Here is a 22070-nt window from a genome sequence, read left to right as displayed (position 1 = left end):
GATACCTGGAGTGCTGTGGTTCATAGGGTCGCAAAGAGTTGGACACGACTGAGTGACTGAACTGAACTGATTGTCAAACCAGTCAATCTTAAAGGAAATCAGTCCTGAATATTCATTGGAAGGACTGATGTTGAAGCTGAAGCTCCAGTACTTGGCCACCTGATGCGAAGAACTGGCTCATTAAAAAAGACCCTGTTGTTGGGAAAGATGAAGGCAAGAGGAGAAGGGGATGATAGGGGATGAGATGGTTGAGTAGCATCACCAACTCGATGAACATGAATTTTGAGCAAGCTCCGGAAGTTGGTGATGGACAGGGAAGCCTGGCATGCTGCAATCTGTGGGGTAGCAAAGAGTTGGACACGATTGAGCAACTAAACTGAACTGAATGGATACACATACACACACACACACATATATTTATCTATATCTATATATGGACTTCTCAGGTGGCTCTAGTGGTAAAGAACCCACCTACCAATGCAAGAGATACAGGTATGATACCTGAGTCTGGGAGATCCCCTGGAGAAGAAAATGGCAACCCACTCTAGTAGTCTTGCCTGGGAAATGCCATGAGAAGCCTGGTGGGCTACAGTCCATAGGGTCACAGAAGAGTTGGACAAAACTTAGTGACTAAACAACAACAACAACAACAAAAATGTATATGTAGTAATGAAATCTTAGCCAAGCAATCAAGTCACTTCACTGAGAGCTTTTTGTTACTGAGAGTTTTTAGCATAAGTGGAAGATGAGTTTTGTCAGTTGCTTTTTTTTTTACTTCTGTTGAAATGATTAAATTATTTATATCCTTCATTTTACTAATAGGATATATATTATTGATTGACTTAAAGATATCAAATCATCCTTGTATTTTTGAACTCTATCCCACAATTACAGTGTATGATCCTTTTAAACTATTATTTTAGTTGGTTTGCTAATATTTTGTCAAAAGATTTTTGCATCTGTGTTTATCAGGGATATTGGCCTGTAATTTTCTTCTTTGTGTACTGTCTTTGTTTGGTTTTGGTATCAGAGAAATGCTAGCTACATAAATTGAGTTTAACAGTGATCCTTCCTCTTCAGTTTTTGGAATAATTTGAGAACGATAGGTGTGAATTCTTCTTAAAGTGTTTGATAGAATTTACCTGTGAAACCATCTGGACCTGGAGTTTGGTTTTGCAGGAGTTTTTTGATTACTGATATAATTATTTCATTTCTAGTAATTGATTTATTCAGATTTTCTATTTCTTCATTATTTAATCTTGGAAGATTATTATGCTTTTAGGAGTCTGTCCATTTCTTCTATGTTATCTAATTTGTGGGCATATCACTGTTCATAGTATTCTCTTAACCATCTTTTGTATTTCTGTGGTGTTGGCTTAATTTCTTCTCTCTCATTTTTTATTTGATTTATTTAGGTTCTCTCCTTTTTCTTGATGAGTCTGGCTAAAGATTTGTTGATTTCATTTATCTTTTCCAAGAACAAACTTCGTTTCATTGAGTTCTCCTATGGCTTTTTAAGACTATTTCATTTAATTCCACTCTAATATTATTTTCTTACTTCTACTAACTTTGGGCTTTGCTTGTTCTTCTTCTAGTTCCTTTAAATGTGTATTTAAAGTTACTTATTTCAGATTTTTCTTGTTTCTGCAGGTAGATCTATCTCACTGTGAATTTTCCCCTTAGAACTGCTTTTGCTGCATCCCATATATATTGGGCAATTGTGTTTCCATTTTCATTTGTCTCAAGGGTTTTTAAAATTTTCTTTTTATTTTCTGTGGTGACCCATTGGTTGTAGAGTAGCATGCTGTTTATTCTCCATATTATTATTTCCTTTTCTAGTTTTCTTGTGGTTGACTTCAATTCATACCATTGTGGTCTAAAAGATTCTTGATATGATTTTAGTCTTCTTAAATATATTGAGATTTGTTTTGTGGCCTAAAATATAATCTATCCTGAAGAATGTTCCATGTGTACTTGAAAAGGATGTGCATTTTGCTTCTTTTGGCTGTGTGGTTCTCTCTCTATATCGTTTATTTCATCTAATGTGTTATTATAGGCCAGTGTTTCCTTATTGATTTTCTGTCTCAGTGATGTGTCCCTTGACCTAAGTGAGATATCCAAGTCCCATATTATTCTTGTATTACTGTCTATTTCTTCCTTTATTTATTTAGTGTTTGTTTTATACATTTAGGTACTCCTATGTTGAGTGAGTAAATATTTACAAATATTATATCTTCTTATTATATTGACCCCTTTTTCATTAGGTAATATCCTTACCTTTTTTTAATAGTCTTTGTTTTATAGGCTCAATTTGAAGGCATTCCAAAAGCATCACCTTTTTAGTACCCTTTTCCTCTACATTTTCTGTTTTTGATTTCATATTTTACACCTTTTTATTTTGGGTATCCCTTAACTACTTATTGGAATTCCTTGTGGCTCAGACGGTAAAGCGTCTGCCTACAATGCAGGAGACCTGGGTTTGATCCCTGGGTCGGGAACGTCCTCTGTTGAAGGAAATGGCAATCCACTCCAGCACTCTTGCCTGGAAAATCCCATGGATGGAGGAGCGTGGTAGGCTACAGTCCATGGGGTCGCAAAGAGTCAGACACGACTGGGCGACTTCACTTGGTCTAACTAGTTATTGAAGTTATAGTTAATGATAGTACTTTTTTCTTTTAACCTTCATGTTAGCTTTTTAAGTGGCTGATTCACTGACTTTACTATATATAAGTGAGATTTTCCCTATATTTTCTTGTTTATTGTTGTGGCCTTTTCCTTTCTACTTAAAGAAGACCCTTACTATTTCTTGTAAATCTGTTTTGGTTGTGTTGGCTCTTTTAGTTTTTACATCTGAGAAACTGTTTCTCCTTCATTTCTGAATGACAGCTTTACCAGATGGAGTATTCCAGGTTATAGTTTTTTTCTTTCAGTATTTCAGATACATCTTGCCACTTCCTCTGGCTGGCCTGTAAATTTCTGCTGAAAAATCAGCTGATAGTCTTATGAGATTTCTGTTATATTTAGTTAGTTGTTTTTCTTCTTCTACTTTTAAATTCTATTTTTATTGGGTTGGTCAAAAAGTTCATTCAGGTTTTCTCATACTATCTGAAGGAACGTTTTGGCTAACCCAATATTTTAAGTTTGTGCTGTTTGAATTAGAATATGTCTTGGTGTAGATATCTTTAGACGCATCTTGCTTGGGAGTTCTGGTGCTTTCTGGACCTGGATGTCTGTTTCCTTCCCCATGCTAAAGAAGTTTTCAGTCATTATTTTTTTTCAAAAACGGTTTCTGCCCCTTTCTCTCTCTTGTCTTCTGGGAACTCTGTAATGCAAATGTTAGTGTACTTGATGTTGTCCCTTAAACTCTCCTCATTTCTAAATATTCTTTTTTTTTTTTTTTGCTGTTCTGATTGGGTTGTCTGCACCATTCTTTCTTCCACATTGCTTATACTTCTTGTGTGTCATCTAGTATGCTTTTGAGCCCTTCTGTGCATTTTTTAAATTACAGTTACTGTATTTTTTAGTTCTAATCTGGTCTTTCTTATATTTTCTAATTTCTTTTTTAAAGTTCTCATTGAGTTTCTTCATTCTCCTCAGAAAGCATGGGCATTCTTAGGACTACTTTTTTGAACTCTTGATCAGATAAATTACTTATCTGTATTTCATTAGGGTGTTTTCTGGGAGTTTTATTTTTCCTTTTGTAAGAAACATACTCCTTGGTCTCCTTATTTTGTTTGACTTTAGATTTTTGTTTCTATGAATTAGGCAAAACAGCTGCCTCTCCTGGTCTTGAAGAATCGGCTGTATATGGGAATGTCCCCTATGCAGATTACTTGTGCTTGGTGGCTTTGACTGGCCGGCTGGAGCTGGAACAGGTCCTGGCCAGGTGTAGTCCTTGGGTGAACGCACCCCAGGGCAGCTGGAGATGGAGCAGCCTGGGCTGGGGGCAGTCCCTGAGGAGTCCTGTGCCTGTGTCCACTTTGACAGGAAGGCCGGGGCTAGGGGGAGTCCTAAGGGGCCTCAAACTGTGGTTCTTGCTGGTACTTCCAACCTCAGAGCTGACTCTGGTAATTTCCTGGCTGTTTGGCAGAACCTCTAGTACTAGTAAATGGATTTCCTTCCTGTATAGTCCAGCTTTTTAACACATTATTTTTTTTAATGTTATTTTATCACTATGTCCCAGGGCAGGTGAGTCTGCACTCAGGCCCCTTAGCAATATCCCTCCCTATTGTAGTTCATAGCATCAGGATTTGGGTTCCAGGGGATACTGTGTCTCTGTCTTTCCTACCCATTTATATCTAGTTTTTTTATTTGCAGAAACTGTATGTAAAAAATGAATCAACCCTCAGGTCTTCAGGTTGAATTGTTCTCTATGTAGGTGACGTTCTGCGTATCTGTGGAAGGACATGAATTCAGAGGTCTTCCTACGCTGCCATCTTGGACCCTGTTCGTGATCCTAAAATTTTTTGACAAGATTTGAGAATTGGTAAATTGATTTATATCATAGAAACTCTCATAAGGAGATGTTTGATTTTTATTTACAAATGTGTCTAAATTCAGTGTTATGAAAACACTGTGTTTGTTTGATGTAAACTGCCTTCTACTGGTGTGTGCTTGTATTGATTCTTAGTGAATTGTGGTTTGAATTCAAAATAGCAAGTGCTAACCTTGATATAAATATTTTCACATTTGCATCATAAGTATGAGAATTTGCACTTTGAGCATTTCATAAATATTAATCAATTAAACTTCAGAACACTCCAGTGATCAAGATATTGTAAATCAACCTTCTGGATGAGTCTTCAAATTTTTCAGCCCACTGAGATATTCTCTGGTTTCTCTCCTCTAAAAAAGATAAGAGCCTTAATGTTGATTCATTCTTTAAAATATATCTCACTTTATTTTAAAAGGAATATCTTAAAATATAGTAAGTGTAGCAAAGGAAGGCTCAAGCAATTTGTCCTGTGGACACACCCAATCATTTGGAGTGAATTGTAGTAGCCTATTTAGTCCGGTTTTAAGCCAGCTCAATTAAAAACAAAAGCAACATGAGTAGTGATAACAGTATCTTGAATTATCAATCTAATTACGTTTGAAGATATAATGATGAGTGTTTTAAGAAGTCTAATAATCAAGTGATATATAGTATATCTTATCCATCAAAAGCGTCAGTATTTGAGTAATGTTGGATTCATTTATTCAGTAAAGATTTTGTAATGAATCTTTATTGCCCTAGGCAAAAAGATGTAAAAACAGAAAAAGACCATGCCTTGCCTAAAGGAGTTCACAGACCACATCATAGCTTCCTTAGGCACATTAGCTAAAATGTAGTTAAATTTTTGAATCCTTTTAAAAATGAAGTAGCCTCTGTGGCTGTTTCAAACTGAGATGATTATTACATTTAATGACCTGAATAAACATTATACAGTGAGTCTCTGACATTCTTGTCTTAATGTAGAAAAATACAAATAAATGTAGAACTGCAAAATCCAGAGTTGAAAAGTTAGATATACTGTTTTGGAACCATGATGAATAATAAAAACTTAATTTTTTAAATTTGTGAAATAAAGAAACAGTAGTGTTTTTAGGATAGATTTATTTCAGTTGTAACCTGTTTTAAATTTAAAGGGGTACATAATGTTGAGGTATATCGTATATTCCTTTACATTTCAGTGAACTTAAGTAGCTCTATATTAGTATACTAGATTGTTTTTGAGAAAGTACCTCAATATATAAGAAAATGCTAACTACTATTTCTTGAATATTAGTACTCATAATTTATCTTTTCTCAAAAATTACTGAGAAAAATAATTTATCCTGGAGAAAGGACTTACCAAATTATTTTTTTAAACTCTATTTTCCCTCACACATTAAAGTATTATATGTCTGTCTTTAGTGATACAAAATACATGACTAGTATCCGTTCCATACTTTACACTTAAGCTCATTTATGTCTTCATGAAAGTAAAGTGGTTTTAGTTTTCTGGGGTATTTTGTGTGTGTGTGTGTGAAAAAGACTCCTGGTGGCTCAGGTGGTAAAGAATCTGCCTGCAATGTGGGAGACCCAGGTTCTATTCCTGTGTTGGAAAGATCCTCTGGAGAAGGGAGTGGCAACCCACTCCAGGATCCTTGCCTGGAAAATCCCATGGACAGAGGAGCCTGGAGGGCTACCTGCCATGGGGTTGCAAGGAGTCAGACACGACTGAGCAACTAACACACGCCATCCAAATTAAACTTCATATGCAGATGATATTTTGAAAATTACAAAAGTATTTTCTTCAAATAACTAGACATGGCACTCTCTTCAGCAATAACTGAACTTCTCTTTGAAGGTTTAATAGATTTATTAGTGGTTCCTGTTTTGCTTGATTGCCTACTACAGCTATTGTGCACTGAACAGTTAGTTAAGCTGTCAAAATACTAAGAGATCATATGGAAGCAGTCAGTTTCTGCCAGGTTAGTAAGTCAGTCTTTCAATAATGCAACTCTAATTTTTAATCATATATTTATAAAAATTTAGAATAACTAGGCACTTACCAGATACAGATCATCTTTCTTATTTTCTTTCCTTTTTTCTTTTTATCTCCATAAAAATGCTCCGAGATTGAAACTATTCTTACCTGATAAATTAGGAAGTTGTGACAAAAAGAATTTGATAACAAGTCTGAATAATTAATAAATGGCAAAGGTCTTTTTGCTTCAGAACACTTGTTTTCTCACTGGATCGTGATTCCACATCAAAGATCATTGGACTGGAATGCACAGGATTACTTTCATGTGGCATTCGTCCTCTCGTTATAGAAAATACCCACTTTTCAAAATGATCGAATCTATTGTAGCCTCTCATGGGGTTACAGCAGCGTAGAAAGTTCGTGAGGGTTTTGGCCCACACCTTCCTCCCTAACACATGCTTCATCTTTGCTTTCTCTATTAGAGTGTTTCTTTTTAATTCCTGTCTAAAAATATCAGTTTGAAACATAAAAAACATTATATAATACTTCTTCCCTACGTGGTGACTTTTAGCTTAAGGTTAAATCTGAATTAGCTGAGTAACATAATTTTATTTCCAAATATTCTGCAACTTAAGATGCATCATTTTAAGATTTGTGAAATTGGAAGATTTCTTATCTCTGTTGTGTAGCATTATGAAAACTTCTTTCTTTTGTTAGCTGTGGGACTTTGGACAAGTTATTAAGCCTCTCTGAGCCTTATTATTATTTATTTTTTTTTTTAGTTTTTGAAAGTGTCTCCTGATCTTCCTCTTCTTCCTGCTGCTTGGGTATATCTATTGAGACAAAGTAAGCCAAACATTTTGTAAACTTTTCAGCACTAATTTACAGGCTAGTGATTCTCAGATTTGAGTGTTCATGAGGATTATCTTTCAAGTGTGTTAAAAATGCAGTCCTGGGGCCCACTCCCAGTGATTCTACTGTGGATTTGAAGAATAAAAATAGGTCATTTGGAAAAAAAGGTCTTGCCAGTAGCTTGGGAAATTTTGTAACAAAAATGCACATGAAACATCTTTAAGAGATTGGTTTTCACCTTTTACCTGGGTAAAGATGCAAACAGTCATACTTGGTGATGGAAAAGAACTGCTCTTGTGTTTCACTGATGCGAATATAAACTTGGAACCACCTGACTAGAGGATATAAATTAAAATACATAGAAATTATTCTTGCTCTTTGATCTAGCAATTCCATTTCTTAGATTTTTATAAGATGAAAATCTCACATATACACAATCATATGTGCAGGAATATCCAACCATATGTGCAGTGATATCCAGCATAGTTGTTTATCCGAGGATATATACATTAGACAACTGAAATATGTCACAAAAAGGATAGGTAAATGAATTATGTTATATTCACACTATCGAGAATTATGTAGGCATTAAAATGTGGATGTAGAACTATGTTTTTATTTATAAAAAGGAATCTGTGTTACATGGTAAAGTGAAAAAAGGTTTATAAAACAGGTATAAAGTGAGCCAATTAAAATTTGTATATATACATAGAAGTCTGAAAAGATAATCTGATCATCTAAAATATACATAAATGGCCTTTCTTGGCTGATGAGATTGTATTTTTATTTTTATTGTATTTAATTTTTAACAGTATATGACAAATGAAAAAAATTTATAATCAGAGCTAAAAGAAAGCATGCTTTAAAAAAAAACATTTAGGAGACTTACATATTAATATCATTATTTTCTCTCATACTTTGTATCTATAGTCCCACTGCCCATTTTTTTGCTAAACATTATAGTTACTGGATTTGTTTTCTTCTTAGGCTCTTACAAGAAGACTCATTTTTGTGCTAGTTGTAGTTGCAGAAGCCAATGTCTTTCCTGCCTCTCTCTCTTACTTTTTAAATTTAATTCTCACGATAAATTGAAGCATCAGCATTTTTGTATCATGTTCTGTAACTAAGGCTTAGCCACCAAGATGTAATATACTTTAACTTTGTTGTCACACGTCTTGTTTATTTTGTATTGTGTTGGCCCAGCATTATAATCGTATCAAAAGGTTTTGCTGATGGAGAAATACATTCTCTTTTTTTATTTTCCTGATGGCTTACTAATTGTCAGGGAGAGAAAACCACTGAATCCACTTCTGTTCCTGTCACCTAAGTGAATATTAGAAAAGGGAAGAACATATCTCTGTGGAGGCTAACAGTTTTGATGGGGAATATCTGAGAGTATGTGTTTGGGTGCCCATGTTAAAACATGATGACTAGGAAGCATAAAAATTGATTCACCTGACTTAAGAGTCAGGAAGTCTGGATTTAAGTTCTGGCCTAGTATATTTGCTACATACAAAAATCATTTAAATTCTCATAACTTTTGTTTTCTCATAAACAAAATGGAGATCCTTGTTCCCTTATTACCACTGAGGCTTGGGACATGATTCAGTGAGATAATACTTTGTCCTTCCTCCATTCATTTGTTCTATAAATGTATATTGAGCACTACCTTAGATGGAGCACTAATCTAGGACATGGATCTTTTAGTGAACAAAATGGATAGAATCCCTGTTCCCTTTGAATTTACATTCTAGTGGGTAGAAATGGAATGAAAAATAAGCATAATAAATAGTGAATTATATGAATTCCAGTGAGAGATGACAGTGGCTTGGAGGAGAATGAGCAATCCAAGTAGTGAGAGTAATCTGAGAAGCATAATACACATAAAGGTGTATTTATTCTTATAAACGTGGTATTGAGCCAGAGGGTATCCACTTTTCAAAGCTTTTCTTCAGGACTTTGAATTTAAATATGTACTGTTATTTGAATGTTCACATCTTAATGTCATATGGCTAGAAATTAAGTAGGACATCTTCGTTTTAGACTGACTTTACTAAAGCCCTGGGGAAGAAACAACATTTCAAGCTCAATAAAGATTGTCTTTGTTCTTCCTTTGACAGTAGAGATAGCACTTGATTCAGGGTGATTCAGTGTTGCCCATGCTTATTTCAAAAATTGAGAAGTCGTACTCAATACCACCCTCTCTCTCTTCCCTCTCTACTTTATAATCACCATGTCTAATTTATTGTGTTTCCAAATGTTAGTTGCTCATCTGTTCACTTCTGTCCATCTCCACTGTTATCTCCGCAGTCCTGCACATCATCAATTTTGCTTGTATTGCAGGTATTCTCATCTCTTCTCTGAGCAAGAAGAGACTTTTGTACAAACACAAGTCTCATTAAAGCATAGCTCTTTGTAAACCCTCCAGTGACGTCTTCTGTAGCTCATTCTCCACAGACCCCTGTCCCGTTTTTGCCTTCTTCTGTTTCTCAGAAGGCACAGACTACATCACTGGAACTCCTCTGGCTCTGACTTCCCAGTGAAGATGGTCTGCTTCTCCTTGCACCTAGGATGAAGTCCACAATCCATGACACTGACAGTAATCTGCCAGGAAGGCCCTGCACCATCGACTGATCCACCCAGGACATCCTTCTTGCCTCTTTCCTTGTTTTTGGCTCTGATGGTTTTCTTTAGTTCCTTAAAGACCCCAAGCCCCTCCCACCTCCTTGCATTCATACATCTCATCCCTTCTGACTGGACCTCCCTTCCCCTTTGCTTGTCTCACCTTTGCTCATCCCGAATGTCTCAGTTTTTAATGTCTCTTCCTCAGAAAAAGCCTCCCTGGTTATACAATTCCATTTCTCACTAAATTTTCCCTTTGAAGCAAGTGGCATGACTGTATATAAATAGTCATGTCATTATTTGTATAGTATTTCTTTTCTCTGCTGGATTCCAGGCTTCATGAGGTCCAAGATACAAAAGTTTTTGTTTATCTTTTGAATCTCGGCCTCAGATGGTGTATTTGGTAAATAAAGAGCACTCACTGCCTGGTGAATGCATTCAGGAAGTGAAGATAGCTTCACAGATAGTTCCTAGTAATTATCAAAGAAATTTTGTTAGTGTAGGGTGAGACCTAAGGGCAGGTCTAGGATTCAGAATTACAAGGTGACCTTGGACTAGAATCCAAGGACATGCACTCTTTCCTGCACTGTAATCGATAGCCATGAATCCAGTGGTAATAGGTAAGACACTAAGAACCATATGCTAAAGAAAATAATGGCAACAGACATTTCTCCTCTTTCAGTTTTGAAATTGAAAGATTATAAAATATTTTTTCATCACATGTGCTTATACATTTTGTGACTGGAATTATTGACATTTTTTTCCTAACTTTAAGAGAAGTTATATTTAACAAATGTAAATGAGGGAGGGAAAACTTTGGCACCATATATGTCGGTGAAGACAAAAAGTATGACATTAATATTTGAAAAACAAACCTATAAAGCTATACTATTAATTTTTTAAAATTTAAATTCCAGTTATTTTTAAAACCATTAACTTTGGTCATTAACACCCACAATAAAATATAACCTTTAAACAATAAAATTTGGTTTTGCTGGTAATGAACTGCTCTGTTGTGTCCATTTTGAAATCTTATCTTTTACATTTTTGTTATTATGAAATGTATTTTCTACTAGGAAATGAAAATCTACTAATATCATTATTGTAACTTAGTTTTATATCATTGATGCATTTTTAAAAGTTTGAATTGTACGCTGAGATATCGCATCAGTCGCCATTCCGGAAGTAAAAACAGATACGTTATTGAAATATATATGCTATTTTAAGTATTTCCCCAGTGGCTCAGTGGTAAAAGAATCTGCCTGCAATGCTGAAGACCTGGGTTCAATCCTTGGATGGGGAAGATCTCCTGCAGAAGGAAATGGCAACCCACTCCAGTATTGTTGCCTGGGAAATTCCATGGACAGAGAAGCTTGGTGGGCTGCAGTCCATGGGGTCATGAAAGAGTTGGACGCAACTTAGTGACAAAACAAAACATGGTATTCTATGTATTTCAGATTCATAGAGCTGAATGGAACTTATTTTTAACATTATGAAGAAATAGTCTTTGATGGACATTCTTAATGGTGCCTCTATTCCAAAATAACTTTTGTGGCTGTAACATTCTATAAATAGATGTGTTTGATGGAAATGTTGACAGATTCTTATTTGTAAGTAATGAATGAAGCCACCTAGAATTTTAGTGACCTCCCTTTTAGTGAATGGCTATTCATATTTATTATTATCAGCTCTAACATTTTGAAGTGCCAGCTGGGCACTGTATAACATTTGATGTGCTCTCATTCTAATGGGTCCCCTTCTAAAGTTCCACAGTTCAGCACACTAAAGCCAGTGCACACCAGGAGCTTTGAGTTAATATGTAATGGGAGGTCAGGACGTATATGTAATAGACCTCGGAGCGTTAAGTCATTTTTAGCCCTGCAAAGAAAGTTAATTTGGTTAAAACTTTTATTGTAAGGCAGAAACTACAAAACAAACTTCTGAAGGAGATGATGTCCAATGTCGGTACTCTTCTGTCCTTTATTTATTTGTTTATTTTGGTATCGGTGGCCAGTAATAATTCCAAATTTAGTGGAAAAGGCACAGAAATTTGATTTTGATACATAGATAAATTTCTTCAATAATTTGGCGAAGGTATTTGGGAAATTTGAATCTTGAAATGAAAAGAGAAAGCCCAGTTAATTATTTATCTAGTATCTACCATATACTTATCAAGGGTGCTATACTGAGTACAATGGTATGTTTTAAATGAAAGAAAGATTGGTTGTATGTATAGACATGGATGATGAGATGAAAAAAAGGTGTTGAAGAGCTGTGTGTAAAAAAAACATCTGGAGGGTTCAGGATGGGAAACGTGGGTATACCTGTGGCAGATTCATTTCGATATTTGGCAAAACTAATACAATATTGTAAAGTTTAAAAATAAAATAAAATTTAAAAAAAAAACAAAAAAAAAACATCTGGAGAATGTAGGATCTGTAAGAAGTGTGTGGTGTTACATCCCCCATATATTAAGAGGAGAGGTGGATTTGTGAACTTAATAATTCCTAATTTATGCCAAATTAAGTCATTACTATTAATACCAATGTGATAATTTAAGTGATTTATTTGTCAACATCAGTGGGCCTTAAAACTTTTGATAAAAACATTTTAGAAATTTTGAGAAGTAGCTAGGGAAATCCTTTAGAAGGTTTTATAAAAAATAAATTTCGATTATTTTGGTATTATATATACATGTATGTATCTATAAATAGCTAGCTATATGTAATGGAGAAGGAAATGGCAACCCACTCCAGTGTTCTTGCCTGGAGAATCCCAGGGATGGGGGAGCCTGGTGGGCTGCCGTCTATGGGGTCTCATAGAGTTGGACACGACTGAAGCGACTTAGCAGCAGTAGCAGCAGCAGCAGCAGCAGCAGCAGCAGCTATATGTAAACTCTGTTTCTGAATCTAATTCTGCAGCTATCTCTCAAGTACCTTCTTTTTTTCACACAGTGTATATTTTCTGTAAGGACTAAATAGAGGTAAGGTACACAGTTTTTTTTTTTGTTTGTTTTGTTTTTTTTAGAAATTTACTGCATATGTGGCAAACAGAATAATCTAGAAGGAGATTTGTAAAAAAAAAAAACACTAAAAATGTACCATCTAGTAGTAAAGGCAGTTTGGGAGAGACTATGCCTTGGCAGAGATAAACAAGGACAAGATCCTACTAATTAGAGGGATCAGGAAAGCTTACCTCTTGGAATAGGTAAGCACTGGCATAGACCTTGAAGAAAGAGCCTTCTTTGTATATATGAAGATGGAGGAGGAAGAGACATGGTGACTTTAGATAATGGACTATAATAGTGCATGGGAGGGAGGAAGAAGGGAAATTGGTATCTAACCAAATATTTCACTTGTGGCTTCTGCTTTTGCTGCTGAATTGGTTAGAGAATGTTGCCATCCATGGTGGCTCTGTTTTATATGGGGAAAGGTTGCTCCATTTCTGAGCAACCAGTACCTTTGCCACAGCAATGATATTTATCCCTTTCAAAGGCATTTTTTTTGTCCACTCATTTTGCTTTTGCTTCTTAATACATAGCTGTGGGTTGGGCATCCTGCCAGCATCCCTTGACCCTGTGTGATGGGAGGTGTGCACTGGTGCTTCTTCCTTGGTAAGTCTCCAGTGTCTAGAACACAGTTCCTGGGATAGAACAGTTCAGTTCAGTCATTAGGTCACGTCTGACTCTGAAACCCCATGGACTGCAGCATGCCAGGCTTCCCTGTCCATCACCAACTCCCAGAGTTTGTTCAAATTCTTGTCCATCAAGTCGGTGATGCCATCCAACAAACTTATCCTCTGTTGTCCCCTTCTCCTGCCTTCAATCTTTCCCAGCATGAAGGTCTTTTCATAACAGTCAGCTCTTCCCATCAGGTGACCAAAGTATTAGAGATTGAACTTCAGCATCAATCATTCCAATGAATATTCAGGACTGATTTCCTTTAAGATGGACTGGTTGGATCTCCTTGCAGTCCAAGGGACTCTCAAGAGTCTTCTCCAGCACCACAGTTCAAAAGCATCAATTCTTCGTGCTCAGCTTTCTTTATGGTCCACCTCCCACATCCATACATGACTACTGGAAAAACCATAGCTTTGACTAGACGGACCTTTGTTGGCAAAGTAATGCCTCTGCTTTTTAAAATGCTGTCTAGGTTGGTCATAGCTTTTCTTCCAAGGAGTAAGCATCTTTTAATTTTATGGCTGCAGTCACCATCTGCAGTGATTTTGGAGCCCAGGAAAATAAAGTCTCTCACTGTTTCCATTGTTTCCCCGTCTTTTTGTCATGAAGTGATGGGACTGGATGCCGTGATCTTAGTTTTCTGAATGTTGAGTTTTAAGCCAACTTTTTGACTCTCCTCTTTCACTTTCTTCAAGAGGCTCTTTAGTTCTTCTTTGCTTTCTGCCATAAGGGTGGTGTCATCTGTATATCTGAGGTTATTGATATTTCTCCCAGCAATCTTGATTCTAGCTTATGCTTCATACAGGCACTTGTTAAATATTTGGCTGATGTTCTTGATATTCTCTCTTACTTTTAGTATCAGGTATTGGTCAGACAGTAAAGAATCTGCCTGCCGTGCAGAAGACTCGGGTTTGATCCCTGGATGAGGAAGATCCCCTGGAGAAGGAAATGGCAACACACTCCAGTATTCTTGCCTGGAGAATCCCATGGACAGAGGAGTCTGGTGAGCTACAGTCCATGGGATCACAAAAAGTCAGATACGACTGAGCTACTTTCATTTTTTTTATTACTGAAATGTAGGTTAAGCTCATCAGAAGAAGCTATGACCTGTGACCTTGGTAATAGATACAGTTTTTAATCTTGTGAGGCATCTAACAGGAAGCTTTATAGCAGTGGATGAACTTCATAAAAAATTAGGCATCTTTTATTGTCAGAGAATGTAGTGTCAAATAGCTGTCAGGTTTCTTTGATAATTGGTTTCAGGTTTGCATTCTCATCCATCCACATGCTATTTAGGCAATGTCTTTTCTTGGAAGAGTTATTATATTAGAATATTGCCTTTCCTTGGAAGATACTTAGAATATGTTATCTTTAACCATTTTATTTAAGAAAAAAAGACAAGTCAAGGGGCTTGTTTCAGTCCTTTGATAGTCCTTAAAGTATATCTGAATTTTCTAAGGTTATTGTCAAACTCACTCTCATTCTTCACATTGTCATGAGTTTATTATCATATACCTACCTACACACGCACACACTCACACACACACACACACACACACTCTGACCCACATGTATTTATTTTAGGACAACATTTATCATGTCAGGTGCTGGGCTGCATTTGTTATTCCTCCCAGCCTTGAGCCTTAGAAATCAAGAACTGAGAATTTATAGGCTTGGCTTTCTTGTACAAATGTAAAACAGTGAGTTATGGGCAGGGATTGACTCTGAGATTATTTGATGAGGTTTTCTCACGTTCACAGTTGCCTTTCAGTGATTTATTCTTCTACTTATAACAGATTGGGAGAATTAATAAAAGTTCTCAATAGTAAGGAAAAAAAAACCATTGAAATATCTGAGCATATCAGAAACTAGCAGCTCTTTGGAGAACAGAATGGTGTCAGGAGAGAACAACATTTGATAAAAATTGGCAAAAATTGTAAAATACTTACTATGGTAGGATAAATAATATAATTAGAGATTTTTAAAGCTCAGACATACAGTAAAAGTGACACAAATTATTTGAGAACCTTGTTAGAGAATTACCAAGAAAGGGTTTTTAGTTTAAGTGATTTCCTATATTTTTCAGGGCTAAAAGTTTTCCAAAAGTTTCCCTTTGAAGAGTTGGGGAGAATGGGCAGGATTGAAGAGGAGGATGGGCAGGATTGAAGTGTATCTATGAGCACCTTAGTGGTTGACATCTTCAGATTAGAATTCCCTAAATATCTGAACTATTGCCAGCCATTATTGCAATTTTCTCAGTTTGCAGTCTGAGGTACACTTTGTGATTCTGGAAACTTGGGGGAGAGGGTATGACTGTGTCATATTATTCATCTGCAAAGAGAAAAGTTATAATAGTAAAATGATCTTGGTTATTTTATGGTAGAATAGTGTAGACTTTTTTTTTTTACTTTTTCTGTGTGTCTCCTTTTTAAAGTAGCATTTATCACATTATTGTCTTACCACAATGTAATTTCACACTGAATTGTAGATTCTTTCATTGATGTCTGTCTTTTCTATTGGACTCTGTACTCAAGGATACTTTTCTGCTTCTTTCTGTGTCTGCAGAGCTTAGATGAGTGTCTGCATACAATATATGCTCTGTAAATTCTTATTGGATGCATGGAAGGACCTTTGAAGTATTTTTTAGAGTAGGCTAGGTAATAATCCATTTTTCAGCATTACTGACTGCGTTATTTTGTAAATGCTCAAAAAGCATTTGTAAGGAATGGAATTTTAATTTAATAGTCTGTAGCTTTTATTTATTTTTTTATCTTTTAAAATTATAACTCTTTGTACAAAGTAATTTCTTATATTCAAAATGGTTACATTTCTCATCAAAAATACCATATATTATTTTTTAATAGACTTTATTTTTTAGAAAAGTTTTAGGTTCACAAAAAGTTAACTTGAAAATGTCGAGATTTATGGGGCTTCCCGAGTGGCACAGGGTCAAAGAATCTGCCTGCTAGTGCAGGAGACACAAGCGATGTGGGTTCAACCCTTGGGTCAGAAAGACTCCCTCAAGTAGGAAATGGCAACCCACTCCAGTCTTCTTGCCTGGAAGTTTCCATGGACAGAAGAGCCTGGTGGGCTGCACTGCATGGGGTCGAAAAGAGTCAGACATGACTGAGCACACATGCATAGAGATTTATATTATTTCTAAAACCTTTGACATATGCTTGATTTACAAAGTTGTGTTAGTTTCAGGTGTATAACAAAGTAAGTCAGTTATACAAATACGTATATCCACTCTTTTTTTTTAGATTGCTTTTTCATCTAGACCATTACAGAGTATTGAGTAGAGTTCCCTGTGTTTAAAGTAGGAACTTGCTAGTTATCTGTTTTATTTATTTTTAATTTAAATTTATTTATTTTAATTGGAGGCTACTTACCTTACAATATTGTATTGGTTTTGCCATACGTTATCTTTATAGCACAGTGTGTATGTCAACCCCAGGGTTCCTATTTACCCTTCCCCTTGGTACCTTTGGTCACCATAAGTTCGTTTTCTGTATCTGTAAGTCTATTTCAGATTCATATTATTTTAAAATGATACTTGGACTACATGAGACATTTAATCATATGCATTATATATAGCATATAAATTGATATGCTACTATGAAATTCCGAAAATTTACCTTTGTTTGGAGATATTGTTCCAGACATCTCTAGTTTTTAATGGACTATTAGAACACCATAAGGATAGTTTTTAAATTTTGAAACTTCTGTTTTGAAAATCTTTGATTTACTTGAATTTACTTACAATTACCACCACTTAGATATGTTGACTTCTTCTCTGGTTTCCCAATGGCTTGTTTTCCTTGAAGAAAATAACACATTAGACACTTGCATCTGTATTCGCAGATGAAGAAATTGAGGTGAAGTGATTTTTTATGATCACTTGCTAATAATTAATAGGACGTTACAATTATATTCTTCTACTTTGTTGTTGTTGCTGTTGCAAAGAAGAAAATAACCACTCATGTCGTAGTTTTTTCATTGGTTCTCTATGCAGAAGCATTATACTCAAATAGTTATACTGTCATTTCATTTTTAATACATAAGCTCTTTTATTTGTTTTTTCAAATGTGCAGGACGTTAGTCAAAACTTCAGGAGAAAAGTTTAAAATGTGAATGACAGTTTTACAGACGAAAACTCCTAGTGTGTCATTATTAAGTAATGATGTAGCGGTTGTTTTCTATATATTTTCATGTATTAATAAATAGAAACTTCTTTTTACCCCATATACAATAGATGTTCGTATATTACTTGAAGAAGCATTGGTAGAACTCATTGCAACTACAAATTATTTTTTAAATTTATTTTTTATTAAAGTATAGTTGATTTACAATGTTGCATTAGTTTCTGATGTATGGCAAATGATTCAGTTATATTTGTGTATATATGTGTATTCAGCTTTCATATATATATGTACATAATAGATATATATGTATTCTTTTTCACACTTTTTCATTATAATTTATTACAAGATATTGAATATAGTTCCAGATGGAACTACAAATCTTAATCAGAACCTTGGTTTGAAAATAGTCTTTCTGATATAGATATGAGACATAATTGCCTTTAAAAATCATACTTTTGATCATATTAGGCCAACAGAATTTATAATTTTAAATTGCATTAAAGTTAAAATGAGTTTAAGAAATAGTATCAGAGTTCACAGGCTAGAGGGTTAATGCTGCTAATTTTGTAGTAATCTTCCTCTGAGGAGAACCCAAAGTCTGAAGGCTTGCAGTTGGGGTGGTGTTTGTACACGTTAGGAACACAGCAACTCGGGGGGTGGGGGAAGACAGATGTTTCAAAGTTTAGGTCACTATCACTATTTACGTAATCAAGGACTGATTTTGCTCCACTTTACTCACCAAATTATTTTCACCTTATACATTGTATGCTTTTTTGTGTGTGAATTCTTTTAAGATCATTTTAGAAAAAGGGTTCAGTAGGTACCAGTGAATACTGGGGATTTTGGAACTAGATGAGCTATAAATAACTTAATGTTGTATAAATTATGCATTACCTAGGAACTGAATTTCTGATTCATATGGTGTACCTGTTATTTTCATCACTCCTCTTGTCTTTTTCTATTTCATTGCTATGTAGAGTTTTATTCCCATTACTCACCTGTGTCAACCCTGTTGGTTGCTGTGAATGCAGCAAATTTCCTCAAATGACACTTGAGTTTTGCTGTCCTGTTAACCTTGCATTAAGCCATTTAGATCTGAATTTTTTCTTCTTCTCTTGAATATAATGCTTGCTAAAATACAGCCTAGTTTCCAGGTCTTGAGTATGGTGTCTCCCTTCATGAGGCCTTTTCAAAGAGAAAACTGATAAATCTTTTTATACCTTCTTCATTGTTAATGTTTTATGAGGCATTTATACATTGCCTCAAGTCATATGGAATAGGACTCATGTCACTTATGACGTATGACACCATATATTAATAAATTGAGCTTTTCTTCTTGATTTTAAAAGCTTTGAGGAAAGGCTCTTGTATTCTTTTATATCTCTCAAGGAGCCTAATGTTCCTCCTGTAATTAATTGGATGCCCAGTTTTTCCTTAGTATTATCCTCACAGAACATATAGCTTATTTAATGCTGATTTGAAAGAAATATTGGCTCCTACTGCAGCATGGACATATTAAGTACACACACGTACTTGACACACATACTTGACACATACATGACACAGATCAGATCTTCATTATAGGAGAGGCGTGCGTCATGTTAACTCCCCATTGTGTACCTGTCGTACCCCTAGTGGGAGACTTGACCACCTTTGTGCTCATAAAAATTAATTAATTCATATTCACTACCCACCCCACCCCACAGACAGTCAAGATTGCTTCCTGAGTTTTTTCCCTCTAGTTTAAGCTGATAGTAAGCGTTAGAACCATCTCTAGAAGATTTTATATTAACGTTGGCGAGAAACAAACAATTGACATCAGGCATAAGTCTTATTTTGCGTTATGCTTTTGGCGCATTATTGCTGGAAAAGTTATGCTAATCCACACCATCTGCAGATACCAGATGTGCCATTGAGAGGTGCACAAGTTCCTTTCCAGAAAGCTGCTTGATGTCGAATGTCAATCATTCGTGTTAAAATGACGGCACCTATCATCAAAGGAGGGAGAATCACTACAATTCGTGTTTTTTTCTTTAGCATCACATACCAGTCTGGATGATGTTTAATGCTATGATAAATTCAGTGTGGCCAACAGGGGAAATGTAACAAATGCAATTGCTCAGTCCATCTTTTGTTCCTTTGCAAAATAGCTACAGAATCTGTTGAAGACTGTCTCATTGAGCACACATGTACAGTGGGTGTGGTTACATGTTGCTCACTGCCTTACATTTCTTAGCTTATGGGGTTTATTGTATTAGAAGAATTGCCTGGAAGGGTATCAGATGGTGCGAGGCACAGAGTAAGTTTTGTCATTGCATAGTTGCATATGCTTCTGGAATCCTCTCCCAAATATGATTCTTGAAAAGAAGCTTGTTCATTTGAAAACAGTAATAGGTTCTTCATTCATAATATTATGTCTTAAAAGATGTTGCCATCAATTTAGTGAAACTATGATTTTGTGTCTTTTGTTTTTGGGAAAGAGGCAGAGAGAGTAAGAAGCAGTAACAATCGCCTGGGTCTGGATATATCTTCATTTAGTGGTAATAAAATTATTTATGTTCTCTTTTCATATCTTTTCAATTTTTGGCAGCTACTGCTATATATTAAAAACATGTCAGGGTACAGTTTGGTTTGAACTCTTGAACATGTCAGGTACACTAAAATTCCTTTTATTTCTAGGATATTAATGAGTAACATTGTTTGCCAGCAGCTAGAACTTACTGTAAGCTTTCTTTGTGTAGGGGCTTCCTTGGTGGCTCAGCTGGTAAAGACTCTGCCTGCCATGCAGGAGACCTCGGTTCGATCCCTAGGTTGGGAAGATTCCCTAAAGAAGGGAATGGCTACCCACTCCAGTATTCTGGCCTGGAGTATTCCATGGACTGTATAGTCCATGGGGTCGCAGAGTTGGACACGACTGAGTGACTTTCACTTTCAGCTTTCACTCTTCCTTGTGTAGAGATTGTGTGGGAGCAAGTCTCATTCTCTCCTTTCTCTTGTCCTTGTTTTAAAGTTCCTGCAGCCACACTGCACTGTCGCCTGAAGGGACTTTGTAGGGATTTTGTCTGCACATCAGATAGTGTTCCTCATAGTTCACGTATTTTATAAACATGTTCCAGCCATTGTATCAGAAAAAAAAGTATACTTAGATTTAAATTTTCTTCCTTAGGGAAATTCCCCCTTCCTCCTCCTCCTCCTAAGTCACTTCAGTCGTGTCCGACTCTGTGTGACCCCATAGACGGCAGCCCACCAGGCTCCCCCATCCCTGGGATTCTCCAGGCAAGAACACTGGAGTGGGTTGCCATTTCCTTCTCCAATGCATGAAAGTGAAAAGTGAAAGTGAAGTCGCTCAGTCGTGTCCGACTCTGTGCGACCTCATAGACGGCAGCCCACCAGGCTCCCCCGTCCCTGGGATTCTCCAGGCAAGAGTACTGGAGTGGGTTGCCATTTCCTTCTCCAGTGCATGAAAGTGGAAAGTCAAAGTGAAGTCGCTCAGTCGTGTCTGACTCTTAGCGACCCCATGGACTGCAGCCTACCAGGCACCTCTGTCCATGGGATTTTCCAGGCAAGAGTACTGAAGTGGGGTGCCATTGCCTTCTCTGAAGTCTGCCTCAGTGCTGTTCTTATTTAGGTTTTGCCAGGAAAGGAGACATATTTTTAAGTCTTCCCTGGTGGCTCAGATGGTAAAGACTCTGCTTGCAACGCGGGAGATCTGGGTTCTATCCCTGGGTTGGGAAGATACCCTGGAGAAGGAAATAACAACCCACTCCAGTATTCTTGCCTGGAGAATTCCATGGACAGAGGACTCTGGCGGGCTACAGTCCATGGAGTCTCACTGAGTCGGACATGACTGAGCGACTAACAGTAAGTACTGAAACAGTTTTTTAAGTTATAATTATTTCTACAAACTGTCTTGAATAAATATCTAGTCACTCTTTGGTCCTATAATTGGTATATGATGTTGTTCCCAAGTGTTGAGCAAATGTGAATTTATAAAGAAAAGGAAAGAAGAGCCAACTGAATTCAAAAATATGAGGTCCCTGGGGATGAGTAGGAGACCATGAGTGTTAAAAGTATTATACTGTTTTGCTTTTTTGATTAATAGTACCCATTGAAATCTCATCTCAGATAAATTCTACATTTTATTGTCTCAGCAATGATGAATAGAGCCTACAAAAAAACATGTTTTAAGCATTTTGACTGGATTTTGTGTCTGTCTTCTCTTGTTTCTTCTGCCGAGAGACTTGTCGCTTTACCCACCAAACTCTGGGCTCAACCCCTGGTGAATTTACCAGTGAATTATGTACTAGTCTTTGTAGAATG

At 36.2% G+C, this 22070-nt stretch overlaps 1 protein-coding gene and 1 long non-coding RNA gene across 3 annotated transcripts in view; both read left to right on the top strand.

The window, feature by feature from the left end:
• PRKD1 (protein kinase D1) overlaps window positions 1–22070 on the top strand; it is a 347146-nt gene that overhangs the window by 22057 nt on the left and 303019 nt on the right. The window lies entirely within an intron of this gene.
• Window positions 4481–22070, top strand: part of LOC132343367 (uncharacterized) — a 131685-nt gene continuing 114095 nt past the window's right edge. The window contains exon 1 of the long non-coding RNA XR_009492173.1: window positions 4481–22070. This exon is cut by the window's right edge and continues 69967 nt beyond it. This is a non-coding gene — a long non-coding RNA (uncharacterized lncRNA).

Source organism: Bos taurus, chromosome 21 (assembly GCF_002263795.3).
Source record: "Bos taurus isolate L1 Dominette 01449 registration number 42190680 breed Hereford chromosome 21, ARS-UCD2.0, whole genome shotgun sequence".
Taxonomy (NCBI): domain Eukaryota; kingdom Metazoa; phylum Chordata; class Mammalia; order Artiodactyla; family Bovidae; genus Bos; species Bos taurus.
This window is presented reverse-complemented; position numbering and strand designations above follow the sequence as displayed.